We start from the raw sequence: 13,808 nt of genomic DNA on the forward strand, positions 1-13,808 counted from the left end.
CTTGATCCAAAGTTTGAGCTGTTCATGCTTGAAAAACTGCAAACCAAGGGGCATTGGCTGATAAAAATATAATTGTGCTTTTTGTGCGTGTGTGTTTTTTTTTTTTTTTTTTAGATGTATTTTGACAGCACATAAATCATTGTAGCTTTCCAGGTAGTTACAGTGGTAGAGCTCTGCTCCCAGGATTTTAAGACAAACCCTTGCAATATGAGGACTGAACATCAACTGAGCCACGGTAACTATCACTGTCAGCTTAGCTGACAATAAAAGGAGGAACTAGGTGATCTTAAGGTCCTTTCCAACCCTAACTGTTCCATGATTCTATGATTCTATAAGGTTAAACTTAATTACACAGACTGCAGGCCTATGCACCTCAAAGTCACACTGGTTTTGTTTATTGCAGGCTAAGAGGGAACACATGGAGAATTACCACAGCTCATCTGATATATGGTAAGTTATTAAGCTTGTAAGTCTTCAGTCCCTATTTTCTGATTTAGATCTGACACAGGAAATGGAAGACAATAATTAATGAGTGGAAGAGGAGATATGGCTTTACAATAGAGAGAGATGGTGAGATAACCTTATTACATATTTCATTGGATCTTTTACCAAACAGATGATAGACTCATTATAAAGGGTGCACAGAACAAAAGGAACATTGACATTTAAAGAGATTCTCCTCCGGAAAGCAGCCACAGGATTGGCATGATGGGTTTCCGTGACTTTTGTGTTTGGTTTTGGGGTGAAGGAATAGCTTTGTGCCTATTAGACCTGCAAACTGTTGCAATGTGGGAGTTACACTCAGTTTGAGTCTGATGAGATTTTGGTCTTGAAGTACAATTCAGTTTCTTTCCTCCCTCTCTTCCCCTCTCCCCCCTTTTATTTTAAACTTTTTATCCATGAAGGCCAGGTAGCAGCCAGATTTTCCTCCATTGTTTTCTTTGTTTTGTTTTTCTCATTTGTTCACAGGGTAGGGCTGCTTTTCCTGCTATATTGTTGCTGCTTCAGCTGCCTACACACAAGCTTATATCAGCTTAGTTCATCCATTGTGAACTTTTGTATTTGATACTCTTTATCAGCTATAGAATGTCTTATTCTTGTTCATTTAAAACACTTCTAACCAAACAGAACTAAAAAGACAGCTCTATTGATACTTAAGTAAAAGATTCTGCATAGCCTTGTGGCCTGATTTAGTTAAAACTTCTTAAAGCTGCACTGTTTTAAATTACTGTCATTTGATATGCACTAAGTGTGTTGGAAATACCATGCTGGGCTTCTACAACCTGTTGTCACTATCCTTAGTGAGATATAGTAGGAGCCTTTGCTTTCAGTGAGGCTAGAAAATAAGAATTTAAATGCTTGCAACCTTGAAATATGTAAGTGCACTGGTGAAATCAAAGCAGCAACAATAATAGAGTAAGTACCTTGGGCGAGGTGACCACATCTTGGTCAGCATCACATCTCTGAACATGTTTCCTCACATCTCTCTGGTAGAACATCCTTGGCAGAGTCCACAGCTCCCAAGGTGTCTTTTGCAACAGTGGGTGCTGCCTGGGTGTATTTGGGATCACTTGGATCTTGATGAATTTAAAGCTAGCTTAATTCTCCTATAAAAAGCTGTAGGTAACACCCAAACAAAAGGCTGCTCTTCCTGAAATTACGTTTCTCAGAATTTGGGTTCAAAGGAAATTGCAACTTTCCGGTTTGATTCAGGAAAACATGAAATGTCAGATCTTTCTGTGGAACAGAGATTTCAGCACTCGTTCAGCTCAGCCAGCAGGTGAGGAGAAGCTTAACAGTAGCACAAGGAGTTAGTGACCACTGCAGTAATCCCTTGAGCAAACAGCGCATGAGGCTGGAAAGCTCTGAAAGGGAAGTCAGCATGACCCTAGCAGAAAACCTTTCCTAAAGGAAGCCACATCTGTTCGATCTGGCATGCAGGACTGTTCTCAGGAGGAGCGAGATGCAAAGTTCAAGGGAACTGCCTGCAAAGAACACACCGTGGCTGCACTGGGGTTATATAACGCGCCTTAGCGCGAGGAAGCTCTTTGTTCTATTTACAAATCCCTGTATTACTGACAAGGAAACTTCAGTGGCTGCCTTCCAAAGGCAACAATGAAGAAAGAAGGAAAGGAGGAAAGAGGGAAAGAAAGAAAGGTTTTCCTTTGTCTTGCAGCTTCCATAAATCCCCTCCTATTCTGAAACGTGATTTTTTAAAAATTTTTAAAAATTTTTAATTTTTTTAAATCCTAGGTTTTACAAATATAATTACAAAGCAATCAAACGTGAGCAATTGCTAAAAGCTCGCCAAGGAAGGCTGAGCCTCTTTGGAAACTCCACAGGTGCTGGTTACAACTTTGAAACACCAAGGTTACTGTGTCTGAAGAACATTGTTTCAGTCACCAAGAGGTCAAATACCGGAGAACATTCTTGGTATTACGTGAGATTTAAGTAAGACTTGTTGCTCAAAGGCAACCTTATGAACCAGTTTTTTCCAATACAAAGGCCCCAAACCCTGAGAAAGCTCAGGGTGAGATTGGAACACCAAGCGAGAGGATAGAGCAGAGGCCATAAAATCATTAATAATGCAGAGAAAATGAATAGGGAATGATTAATCATTGTTTGCTATAGCATGAGAACACTGATTTTAATAATAAAAAAAACTCAATCATTTTTCTGAGCAGAAACAATCTCTTATTAAAGAGATCTGAGTAAGCCAGTTTCTGGGACTCTACCACTCAGTTTTCTCTGCTCCTTAGTAAATATTTAGAGTGAATGGTGTAGAGTTGTAATGTCCTCTGGGAATTAACCCTTGGTACCTGTTACTAAATCCATTCTGTATATTTACTGGTGAATGATTTGAAAGTAGACTAAAGTCAAGCTGCAATTCTTATGCTGTTCTTCCTACTCAATGAAAAATTTGTTCTGTGAGATCCACTTCTTCATCTTTAGCTATTAACAATTCCCCTTTAATATCCTAGGTATCTTGGGGGGAAAGGCATTCATTTGTTAAAGACATCACAAAGAACTATGAGGTAGGGATAGCCCTTCTGAGTCTTGTTCAAACTCCATTTCAGACGAGTCCTTTATCTCGGCGCTCTATCTAGGAAAATATTTACCCATTATAATGATCTAATCACAGGAAGGGGTCAGGGCCCTATTTTTCTCGTTTGTCTGCCTGTCTCATCATGGGGCGAGGCTTGATGCAGGGTGTGTACCAGTCCCAGATCCTTGTGCAGAGCTTGCAGTTGGCGTTCAACACCAACGGTGTCAACTGGTGCAATACTCTAGTTGGCCACGGCAGAGTTCTGGTACTCTCAAATGCTTCCTTTTGATATTCATTTCATCTGTCAGTGTCTTGCTACCATGTATGCTGAGTGGCTACCTCATCTAAACATCTCTGAAGCAGCACTGACGTGGCTAAAGCAAGGCTGAGTAGCTTGTTGCTCCTACTTGAAGGCAAAGAATGCACAAAAGGTCTTACTTGGAAGGCACTAGAACCAGTCTGTTTAGGACAGAGGCAGAGCAGGAGAGCGCCTAGATAAATTTTTGACATTCAGAGAGTTGAGCTGGCTGATTCTGCTGTGTTCCCACAAGTGAAGGTGCAAGCTGATCTCTCTGATTGTAATAAGATAGGGTGGGAATGGTTATATTCTTAGGTTGCTTGTTGCCTTAAACCCCTCTTCTCTGTAATGCTAAATAAAACAAATTCTTCAAGGGTATAGGTCATTATCTCTGGTCAGCTGCCCAGAGGGAGGGAACAGAGGGTGGCAAACAGCTGACACATGGATGTAGTCAGCTTTTGATTTAATAGTGGAGAAAAGTGACATTTTTTCAGCCTATGCTTGGGAAGGGTAAGAAGTTGAACCTGAGATGGGCCTCCAGAAGTTCTGCAAATGCTGAAACTGCAGCTGAAGCATAGGCAATATAATGCAAATAACAAATGAAATTATTTTCTTTTTAACCCTGTGGTAGGTGTGGGCCTGGAAAATACAGGTGACACCAAACTGTCAGCTTCCCTGAAGTTTTGAAGCCAGTAGAACCTTTCTAAAAGCCCTGTGCAGAACAGGTATTTCTAAGTGTATTGGTTCATGCTCACAAGCTCAGTCCAGTGTGCCAGCCATTGTTTGGCATTCTTGCAGTTGCTGTGGCTGAGGTGGGTGTACAGCATCAAACTGAAGTATGCATAACCTGCAAGAGGGGAAAGGATACATGTAGATGACTCTGACATGTTATGCACTTGCCAAGGCATCAATAAGATCCTAAGGATTTTCCAGTGCATCCATCTCATAACAGCTGTGCACAAACCCAATGTTCTTGGGTTATTATGCTGAAGAGAGGGGAAATGGTACTCCCAGTGCACGTTTACTCTCAAGTTGTCCGCTAGATTAGAGGCAAGCAATTTGGAAGAGATCTATGAGCAATCTGGTTTAGCTCTCTTCAGACATTCCTCTCCAGCCGCAAGCAGCTCATGAGCAGTTTGAGCCTAGCTCCATGCCAGAGATCTGTCACCTCACTGGCAGCAGGGCTTGGCTGGCTCCTTGGTGATCCAAATTCTTGATGGTGTGAGGAAATGTAATGTGGGGATGGCTGAGCCCAGGGCTGCTGGGATGCCCCGCATTGACTCTGCTTCCCTCAGAGGAATGGAACAGATGGAGCAGCCCATGGACAGAGGTTGTTCAGTCTAAGACAAGGCTCCAAGGACACCTTAGAACAGCCTTCCAATACCTTAAGGGGGCCTACAAGAAATCTGGAGAAGTTTGTACAAGAGCGTGTAGTGATAGAATAAGGGGACCTTAAACTTACGGTCTTTCAGCCTTAAGCTTTAAGACAGTAGATTTAGATTAGATATTAGGAAAAACTTCTTTACTACGATGGGGGTGAGACACTGGCAGAGATTGCTCTGAGAAGTGGCTGCCCCATCCCTGGCAGTGTTCAAGGCCAGGTTGGATGGGGCTTGGAGCAACCTGTTTTAGTGGAAGGTGTCCCTGCCTGTGGCAGAGGGGGTGGAACGAGGTGATCTTTAAGGTCCCTTCCAACCCAAACCATTCTATGATTATATGAAACACATGGGTTATAATGGGTCTATAAAAATTTTTGACTCAGTCTATACTTACATGCTATAAGATATACAGAACTGTTAGGGTAAGCTAATGGAGGTAGCTTTATCCAAGTGTTTTCTTCCAGAGGCTGGGAAGGACTGTTACCTCTTTTTATAAATGGTGCACGGAGGCATAAAGCTCCAGAGTCACTGGGGAGGAACATGTTGGGTAAATGTTTCTCATTAGAAAATGTTTGTTTGTTAGACATGACTCCTTTCATGTTGCGTGTGTGGGAGTGTATCCACTTCAGCAAGACACTCTAGGAAATATTTCTTGGAATCAGCATGGAATTTCTGGCAAAAATGGTTTGGTATCATGGCATGGTCGTTCTTGGAGTGGCTGGGAGACTGCAGGTCAGGTCTTGAAGCTGAGGCTAGCAAGATGGGGAATTAAAGAAGGCAGAATGATGCCCTGATCCTCAGTCGGTTCTGGCACTGTGATTTGTTTTTCATTGTGTGCTTTCTGTCCTTTATTACAAGGCAGAAAAATGCTCAAAAAATGTTGAGAAGTCCTGGTTTTGTCACAATAGAGATGGGAAAGATTCCAGACTCTCCAAGATATTGGCAAATGGTGGAAGCTGTTTCCAGCTTAGCTCAATCTGCAACTTTCCCAAGGTCCCACATCTGCTCTGTTGCAGAGCAGCAGACTTACCCCTGGTTTCCTACAAAGAAAATGACGATACACAGACAGCCTAATCACATGGTAGAGAATGGGCAAAGCTGCCAGCCAAGAACTGGACACCCAGCAGCCATGTCCTCTCCTTTTGTCTGTATTGTCCTCTCTTTACAAGCTGGTCTGTCAGATTGGTCATAACCATCAATTATTACTCCTGTACCATCTTAAACTTTTGCTTCTTTAAGGCTTTAAACTATTTAGGACATCTGTAGGAGATGGCTAGGGATTTTGAAGCACTCCATGGAAGACACCTCCTGAGCCAGCAAATCCAGACCTTTGCTCTTGCATAAGGCACTATATCATGGCATGGGATTTGGGTCTACCTAGCTCTCCTAGAACATCCACCTCAAGTTACTTGTCTTTGGCATTAGCCAAACTGCACAGTTTTTTATTTAGTCGGCTTTTCACTCAATTCTGTAGTCCTGTAGCTTTTCCCTCAAGTCTACTCAGGGAAATGGAAATGTCCAGGGACCAAACTGAGTTCAGTTTTGTTCAGATGAAAGCTATCAAGACAAAGAGTTTCCTACCTCTGAGCAGGGAGGCCAGGTCACTGGCTTATTTTGTAATCTTTTCAAACACCCCCTCTCTGTTTTTTTTTTTCACCACAGCTAAGATCATTTTTCATTCAGAACAGCTCTTCAAATTTTAATTTTAGCTTCTTTTGCTCCCTCCCCCCATGTCCCCTCTTTGTGTTTTTTTTTTTTTGTTTGTTTGTTTGGTTTTTGTTTTTGTGTTTGGGTTTTTTTTTGGTGGGTTTTGTTTGTTTATTTGTTTGGGTTTGGTTTGACTTGGTTTGGTGTTTGTTTTTTTTCTCTGGTGTGTGAATTATTTATCTCATATTTTGACAGGGGGAATCTAATTTTCCCTTCTTCTCCCTTCCTAATATTTTGGATCTCTGTAGGTGTCTCTGTACTACGCCCATCTTCCCTGATTGAAGGAGTTACGTGCAAAATTCACAGTTGGCGTTTCTAGCTTGCAGAGACTATATTTATGTGGCTTTACACATTTTTACGTGCTGTAACTCTATTTACTTGAGAAGAAGAGCCCGCAAGACTGATGAGTGAAGCAACATATTTAAAATATACATCTTGTAAATGTGTTAATAACTGTATAGGCTATAGGTCCCTGTGGAAATAAGAAAAGGCATTCTCTTAATAGACAATGGAGTGCATCCAGTTTTTCTTCCTACGTAAGTTATTTCCAGCACATTCACTAAAATGCTACCAGATTCAATAATATTTGTCTCTTTCTTGGCTTCTCACATACATAGCTTTCTTCCTTGACAACAAGTCCAAGATTTTCTGGAGTCAAAGCAGGAATGATGATGTGTTTTTGTTGTTGTTGTTCTTCTAACCAGCTGTCTCTGCTCATCTTGCTGTCACTAGGAGAAGACATCTGCTTAGTACATTCAATATTTTTGCTTTGATTCCCAACAGGGAGGTCAGAGCCTATGCAAAAATATCCCCCAAAATATTTGTTACCACAAACATTTCTTTTCATACTGGGGTACTTCTTCATTTATTCAGTATAGACTCTGTGAAGAATGAGACCAATTCCCTTCCTGTAAAACAAGGCACTCATGATTTCAGTGCTAAAATCTGGACAGGAGATATTCACTATTAGAGAGATACTGTACAAGATACCAGATGGTGTAAAATACAAAGTCTGGTGACTTCTGCTTTCATTATATCACATCATTTTGATGAGATACTATAAACCCTACTTTTTTCCCTACTAAGCTAAGACAAAGAGAGTGAAGATTCTTAATGAAATTGTCAACTTCTTTACCAATTCCTTGTGCCAATTTCATCAAAATTGACTAGAAAAATGGACTAGTGATAGTTATGGCTTGCCTGTGGCCACAGAGCTCTAGGCAGCTCCTTCTTCTAGACACTAACAACCCTTCTTCCTCATTAACCAAAGATCCAGTGTAGCAAAACACTTCAATCCTTAAATCCACCCCTGTTCAACAGAACACTTAAACCTAAGCTAAAATCTCTCAGGGCTCAAACTGGATTTGAAATTAAACTGGACTTAAAATTAAGTATGCTACACTGGCACATTGCTCAAGTGCACTTTTTAGCATTGGGATTTAGTAGTTTTACAGAGCTTTGCCGTTCCTTCTAAGTGTAGCACAGGCAGCTACAGCATGGATGGTGGACCAAGCAGAACAGGGAGCAGAGCCTGAAATGGGTGCAAGATTTATACTTCCCTGAGCTACCCAAAATGTACCATATTGAGCAGTGAAATGATACAGAATTAGATAGGACTGATCACCAGGTAAAACTGAGTGTCTGGTGAACCACATGCAACTTAAGATGTGTACAGAGAAACAGGGTTTGATGGCAGTCACTATCTCTGATGCACTTGTAGAAAGTTGTGGAGTTGTTGGAAATTGTATTTCTCAACAGTGAAGATTCTCTTGTGATTCTGGCCCAGACTCCATCACTGTCAGTGATGTGGATTTAGTAATGCCTGGCCGGTATGTGCCTTGCATTCCTGTCTGGATGCAAACATACCTGCAAATGGGGAATGAGAAAGCTTGGCCCACTGCTGTTCCTAGATTCCTTCCACCAGGCAGCAAGCATGTGTGTTTCTCTAAATCAGAAACATGCACTCAGATTGGAAATGAATTCAGACTTGCAGGTTGGGTCTTTTCTCTCCTGTCTGCCTAGTATCCATGCTGGTGTTCCCTCATTCCTTCCGCAGTGCCACAGGAATGCTATTGCTCTGAGCTCAGATTTTGCTTGTGCTTCCAAGAATACCCTCTGGAGACTTAAGGGTCAAGTGTGCCATTGCAGCATGTGTCTTGATGGAAATGTGTGTCTTTATGGCGAGGTGGGTGAAAAGTGCTGTGTTTTTGGGCAGAGGAGTCTCCAGGCAATTTAAGGCTAATTCCAGCCAATCTTTGTCTGAAAATTAGGTGGCAACTGTCCCAAGAACACGTGCTTAGTGTGTTTTCCAGCTTCTCTGGCTTTTACCCACAGAAGGATTAGTTCACCAGGTGGGCGACTTTCCTGTTGTTCTGGAATTGAGGGAATACATCAGATCCCCACAACTTCACCTGATTAAGAGCTGAATTGCAGCAAAAATGACTTGTGTTTAGAGATAAAGTTTTTCTAACTGTGAAGCTCTGGAATGGATTCTCTAGATATCCTTATGAGAAGGGTAGGTTAAACGCTGTCAGGTATGGTTTAGACAATGCTGTTCCTGCTTTACAAACTGAGGGATCTATTTCCATAGTTTACTAAGGCCTTTTCCCATTCTGGTTTTATTTTAGTGACTTTTTCATCTGAAATCTCACTGAAAAGCAAGAGACCCAAACTCTGAAAAGCAAGGTTTCACCTGCTGACTTCTGGAAACTTTGTAAGAACTGGGCTGCATACAGTCTGATGGGAGGTCATGATGTGTCATTCCCCATGCCAGACTTTGCACTGTGGGTTTACAGGGACTCCGTCAGATGCAAGAAGATGAGCTGACCAGTCTAAAGTCATACAACAGAGGAAAAGTAGGAACAGAAGCCAGGTTTCCAGGGTTCTAGTCATGAACCTTAACCACTAAAAAACTTAATTTCCTTGAATTAATATTGGCCCAGGCTGACTCTTGTGTTACTGCCTCCTGAGTGGCCTATGTAATGTCAGGCATTCCAGTCTTTTGCTGTTTAATTCATTTTGCTGCTATGGTGCAGGGTGCGGTAGGTATTATTGAAGGAATGATTGCACTTTGCCAGTATTTTTGATTCTTTCCAGGCAAAGAACAGATTTTCACAGCCAGCCTCAACACTTTAAGTTTTCTACTTCCATTTCCAAAGTGGATGATGTTGGTTGTGATAGGAAACTGAAAAAAGCCCCTAGAAAATTCACACTGGGTTTGACAAGGCAGTGACCATTCTGGGCAGCACGTTACAAGGGTAATGGGCTGCAAATCAAACTTCTTCTGCTGTGCTGCAGAGGATTAGTCACAGTTCATCTACCTGTAAAATAGAGGTAGCAGTAGTTACTATCTCACACTCAAGAGGCTCAAAGCTTGAAACTTTTGGGATCATTTGAAGGAGGCTATTGTGGATGTCAGAGCATTCTCTCTTCTGCTAACATGACTGGAAAATTGCACAAGCTCAATGGATAAAGAAGCAATAACTGTTGGCCATGGGACAAGGAAAATATTTGACCACCGGTTTTCTCTGAAATACTAAATGGAGAACACTTGTTTCTCATCTTGGGCCAAGCAGTTTCTTTCAGTTTTAAATTCTTCCCCTAGATACCAGTTGACACACACAGGGGCTGTTGCAGATTTGAAAGAAAGACTGAACAGAGAAGAAGAAATCCCAGGCAACAATCCCTCTGTAAATCTGCTTCTCCAGAGCATTACACATCTGGGCTCTTTGGAGTGCCCCACACAGAGGATGACAGACATGAGTACCAGGAAGTCCTTCATGATGACCGCCTGCCTCCTGTGGCAGAAAATACCATCTTGAGCTGTCCTTTAAGCAGATGAAGAAGGAACTCAACCTTGCAGCCTGGTGGTCGAAATGCTCAGCTCTTCAGGGAGGAAATACATGAACTGTAGGTTCTCCAGGGAGGGAACTGAACCCAGGTTTACAGGGCCTCAGGCAAAGGCTTTGGCTGCTCAGCTGCTGCTACAGTTTCATCCACCAGTGCTTTAGAAAGCAGTCATGCCCGTGTCTTTCACAACAGGCCATGTTCACAGAACGCTATTGGCACTCTAGGTACACCTACGGTATGGGGCCCTGGTGACTCATGCACTATTCTGCTTCAGTTTTGGATCTCAGCAGGGTTTAAACACAGGGTAGGCGGCTATGACAAGGCTAGGGTATTTCTAGTCATAGTCATAATGCTTAGAAAACGTCTGTGGCTGTGACTGACAGGCTCATGCAGATTCAGCTGCGGTGCTTCTAAGATAGCATCTGGCCCCAGCAGCCCTCTCCATCCCTCAGGAGGGGGGAATTTAGCACCCCTGGTACAGAGGGCCAATGCAGGACACCAAATCAAGCACAAACGGGGGACTTGCACTGGGGACAGAATTTGGGATATGTAACACTTCCCCTGCTGTGGGGCCTGCTGGGGAAGGAGTGGTATCTCCTAGGGTCTCCAGTTAGCCAGAGCTCCTGGGAAAATGTGTGAGTGAACTTGCTTGTTTTAGACTCTTTGGCAGTCAGGTGAAAGGGCAGGGAGGCTGGATCACAACTCCATACTGTAGCTTCTAAAGTCTTTTAGGCACTTAATGTCCTTTTTTGGGTCCTTATGGGCAAACTTTCCCTCCTGGGGCTGTCAAGCAGTGACCAGGGACATTAAAGCTGGTAATGGGATCAGATCGTAAATATCTCCTGAAAGTACACAGCAATGTCTTTTATTGTCAAAATGAAAGAGATTTGAAGTGCCTAAAATCTCATCCAAAAATCTCCTTCCAAATGAGTAAGCTTGGCAGCTCTCCCCTTTGCCTGAATGCAACATAACCCTCCCGTCTTCCCCTTCTCTTCAGGGCAAATGCAGATACCCAACAGCTACTTGAAGGGTAATATTCCATTAGAAAAACAATCCCACTCAAACCCCACATTATTTTAATAGCAGTCCTTATAAATGGCCACAAAGCAACCAAATAGAAAGGGATCAGGAAAGAGTTCCCTCCCCCCTCTCTTTAGTATGCTCGACAGGTTTTGAATTTCTGAGTAGGCAACTGCTTTGTAACTCCGAGCACCTTTTACCTCTTCTCACCTTTTAAGGCACCTCGGCCGGGGAAGGACAGAGAATAAAGCTGCTTGGAAGAGCACCCAAAACGCCATAGGGAGCCCTGGACGAATCTTGTGTGAAAAGCCCAATACTGCAAGGCACGGTGCGCATTTCTGGGCCCAACACCCCCCGAAGTCCCCGGGTTTCAGGACAAGAGGGTGATGCTTACAGGACCAGGGCTGCCTCCAGCACCGTCGCGTCCCCTCGAGGTGTCGATAGCTGCCGCCCCGCGCTGTGCGCACAGCGCAGCCCCCTCCCGTTTCGCGGCCGCCCCGGCCCCGGCCCCGGCCCCAACCCTTACATGGACAAATCTGCCTGCAGGGAAAGGCAGGAATTTGGGCCCTTGACGTCAGCCCCGGGCAGAGCGCGGCAGCCCAGCGGAGCGGCCGCTTTTTGTTTCCCTGCAGCCCAGCCGAGCTCGGGGTTACCGGCCCTCTTTTCCGACACCCGACGCGAGGTAGGGGTCGAGTGGGACGCGGGGGGGCCGGAGGGAGGGACGAAGGAAGCAGGAGAGTTGCAGCCGGGGGGACGCGGAGGGGCACGGGAGGGGCTTCCTGGAGACCCGAGGGAGGGATGCGAGAAGGCGGAGCGCGGGAGGGGCCCCCGGGGGGATGCCGGGTGTGCGGCAGGACACTGGATGGGGGAACACGCGCATGGAGCGCAGGACGGCCTGCCGAGAGAGGCGGCGGGGAAGCCGCGCACGGCGCGGAGAGGGCCGGCGGGCGGAAGGGGCCGGCGGCGGGGCCGAGGGGCGGGCGCGGCGGGGCCGTCCAAGGCTCGGCCGTGGCACCGCCCCCGGCCCCACCTCCCCCCGGCACCTCCTCCCGCCGCCGCCGCCGCGCTCGCCTCCGCTGCCTCCTCCCCCCGAGGTATTGTTGCAGATAATAACTTGCCCCCTTCCTCTCTCCCCCCGGTCCCCCCCCCTCCGCCCGCCGAGGCAGCTGTGCAACAGCTGGAGCCCCCGGCCGGGGCGGGAAGCTCTGCCGGCCGTCCGGGGGGTGGGGGCCGCGTCTGACTCCTCCCTCCGCCTGGAGCGCCGCGGCTGTGGGGGCCCGGCCCGGTGCGAGGGCAGCTCCCGGGTGCGGGGCAGAGGGAAACTTTCCCCGTACTTCAGCGGCTGCGCTGCACGCCTTCCCGCTTCGCGCCGGGTGGGAGCTGCCCGCGGGCCGCGGTTCCGTAGGGCTCGGCGGGGCTGTGCTGTGCGGTGCTGTGCGGTGCTGTCAGCCGCAGGTGCACCTGGCCCGGGTGGGGCTGCTTCCAACCATCTATCCCTCTCTCCCTTCCTTCCTCCCTCCCGCGGCGGCTGAAGTGCTGCGGCGCCGCAACTGATGCCCTCCGGCCCCTCGCTTGGGGCTCCGTAGTAAATAACAAGTTGAGTAAAGCCCTGGCAGCTTTTTATACGCCAGGGGAGGTTCACCCTCCCCCAGCAGGTAAGGACGTAAAAGTTTTCTACACCCTTACGTCATCCAGGGCTTTTTTTTTTTTTTTTTAAATATATATATATTTTTTTTTCTCCCCCTTCTCTTGCCTTCCCCTTTTGAACAGGCAAATCTTATTCCTGCCATTGTTCGGGAGCACTCTCCACGCCCTGAGGCTGCACTGGGGAGAAGGCAGTGCTCCGGAGTAGGAGGTGTTGATGGAGAAACTCCTGCCATAATTGCTCTGGCTACTGTACCTCGAGGTGCAGTTTGGCCCCGCCGGTGAAATAGACGAGCGTGGGATTCTCCTGCTTAGTTTTGATTATTTTTCGTGTTTGTTTCTTTGTTTGTTTTCTGCGCCTCTACCAGTTGGTTCTGTGGCCCAGTTGTTTGTTAGTTTTGGGTTGGTTTCCTGTGTGGTGTTTTATTGTTTTGCTAGGTGACTGATACATGAAAGCTTTAAGAGCTTACGGGCTCTACCAGGTTGGCTAACATGTCTTCCTGCACATCCACAACACCGTGGCCCCATGTGTACAAAGTGGGTTTGACCCATCTGAAATGCAGGGTCTCATATGGAAGTGTTCCATTTTTTTAAAACACTCTGGATTTGTTCAATTTCTTTATTTCCTCATTTACCTCTTGAGTTTGTTCTTATACATTCCAGGAGTGGTTTTTTCAGGGCAAGATGTGAGAGTGGGTGGGGAGTCCCTGGATACATGGAGCTGGTGCTGGCTCACCAAATAATTACAGATATGGGATATTAGGAAGGCAGGTAACTATGTGGAGCTGGGGAACAGGACACAGCATGTCAGCTTTATATTAACAGTGCAGCTGTGTTCACATAGGAAAATGATGGTCACTGGCCT

At 45.6% G+C, this 13,808-nt stretch overlaps 1 long non-coding RNA gene across 1 annotated transcript; it reads left to right on the forward strand.

The window, feature by feature from the left end:
• The first annotated feature begins 374 nt into the window (after positions 1 to 374).
• LOC133209837 (uncharacterized) lies at positions 375 to 11,765 on the forward strand. Its single transcript, XR_009724777.1, has 3 exons — positions 375 to 570; positions 8,453 to 8,615; positions 11,518 to 11,765. It is a non-coding gene; the product is annotated as an uncharacterized LOC133209837 (long non-coding RNA).
• Positions 11,766 to 13,808: the final 2,043 nt, after the last annotated feature.

This window comes from Neopsephotus bourkii, unplaced genomic scaffold (genome assembly GCF_033783945.1).
Source record: "Neopsephotus bourkii isolate Nb327-2 ecotype Australia unplaced genomic scaffold, CSIRO-AGI_Nbou_v1 NB_369, whole genome shotgun sequence".
In the NCBI taxonomy this organism is placed as follows: Eukaryota; Metazoa; Chordata; class Aves; order Psittaciformes; family Psittacidae; genus Neopsephotus; species Neopsephotus bourkii.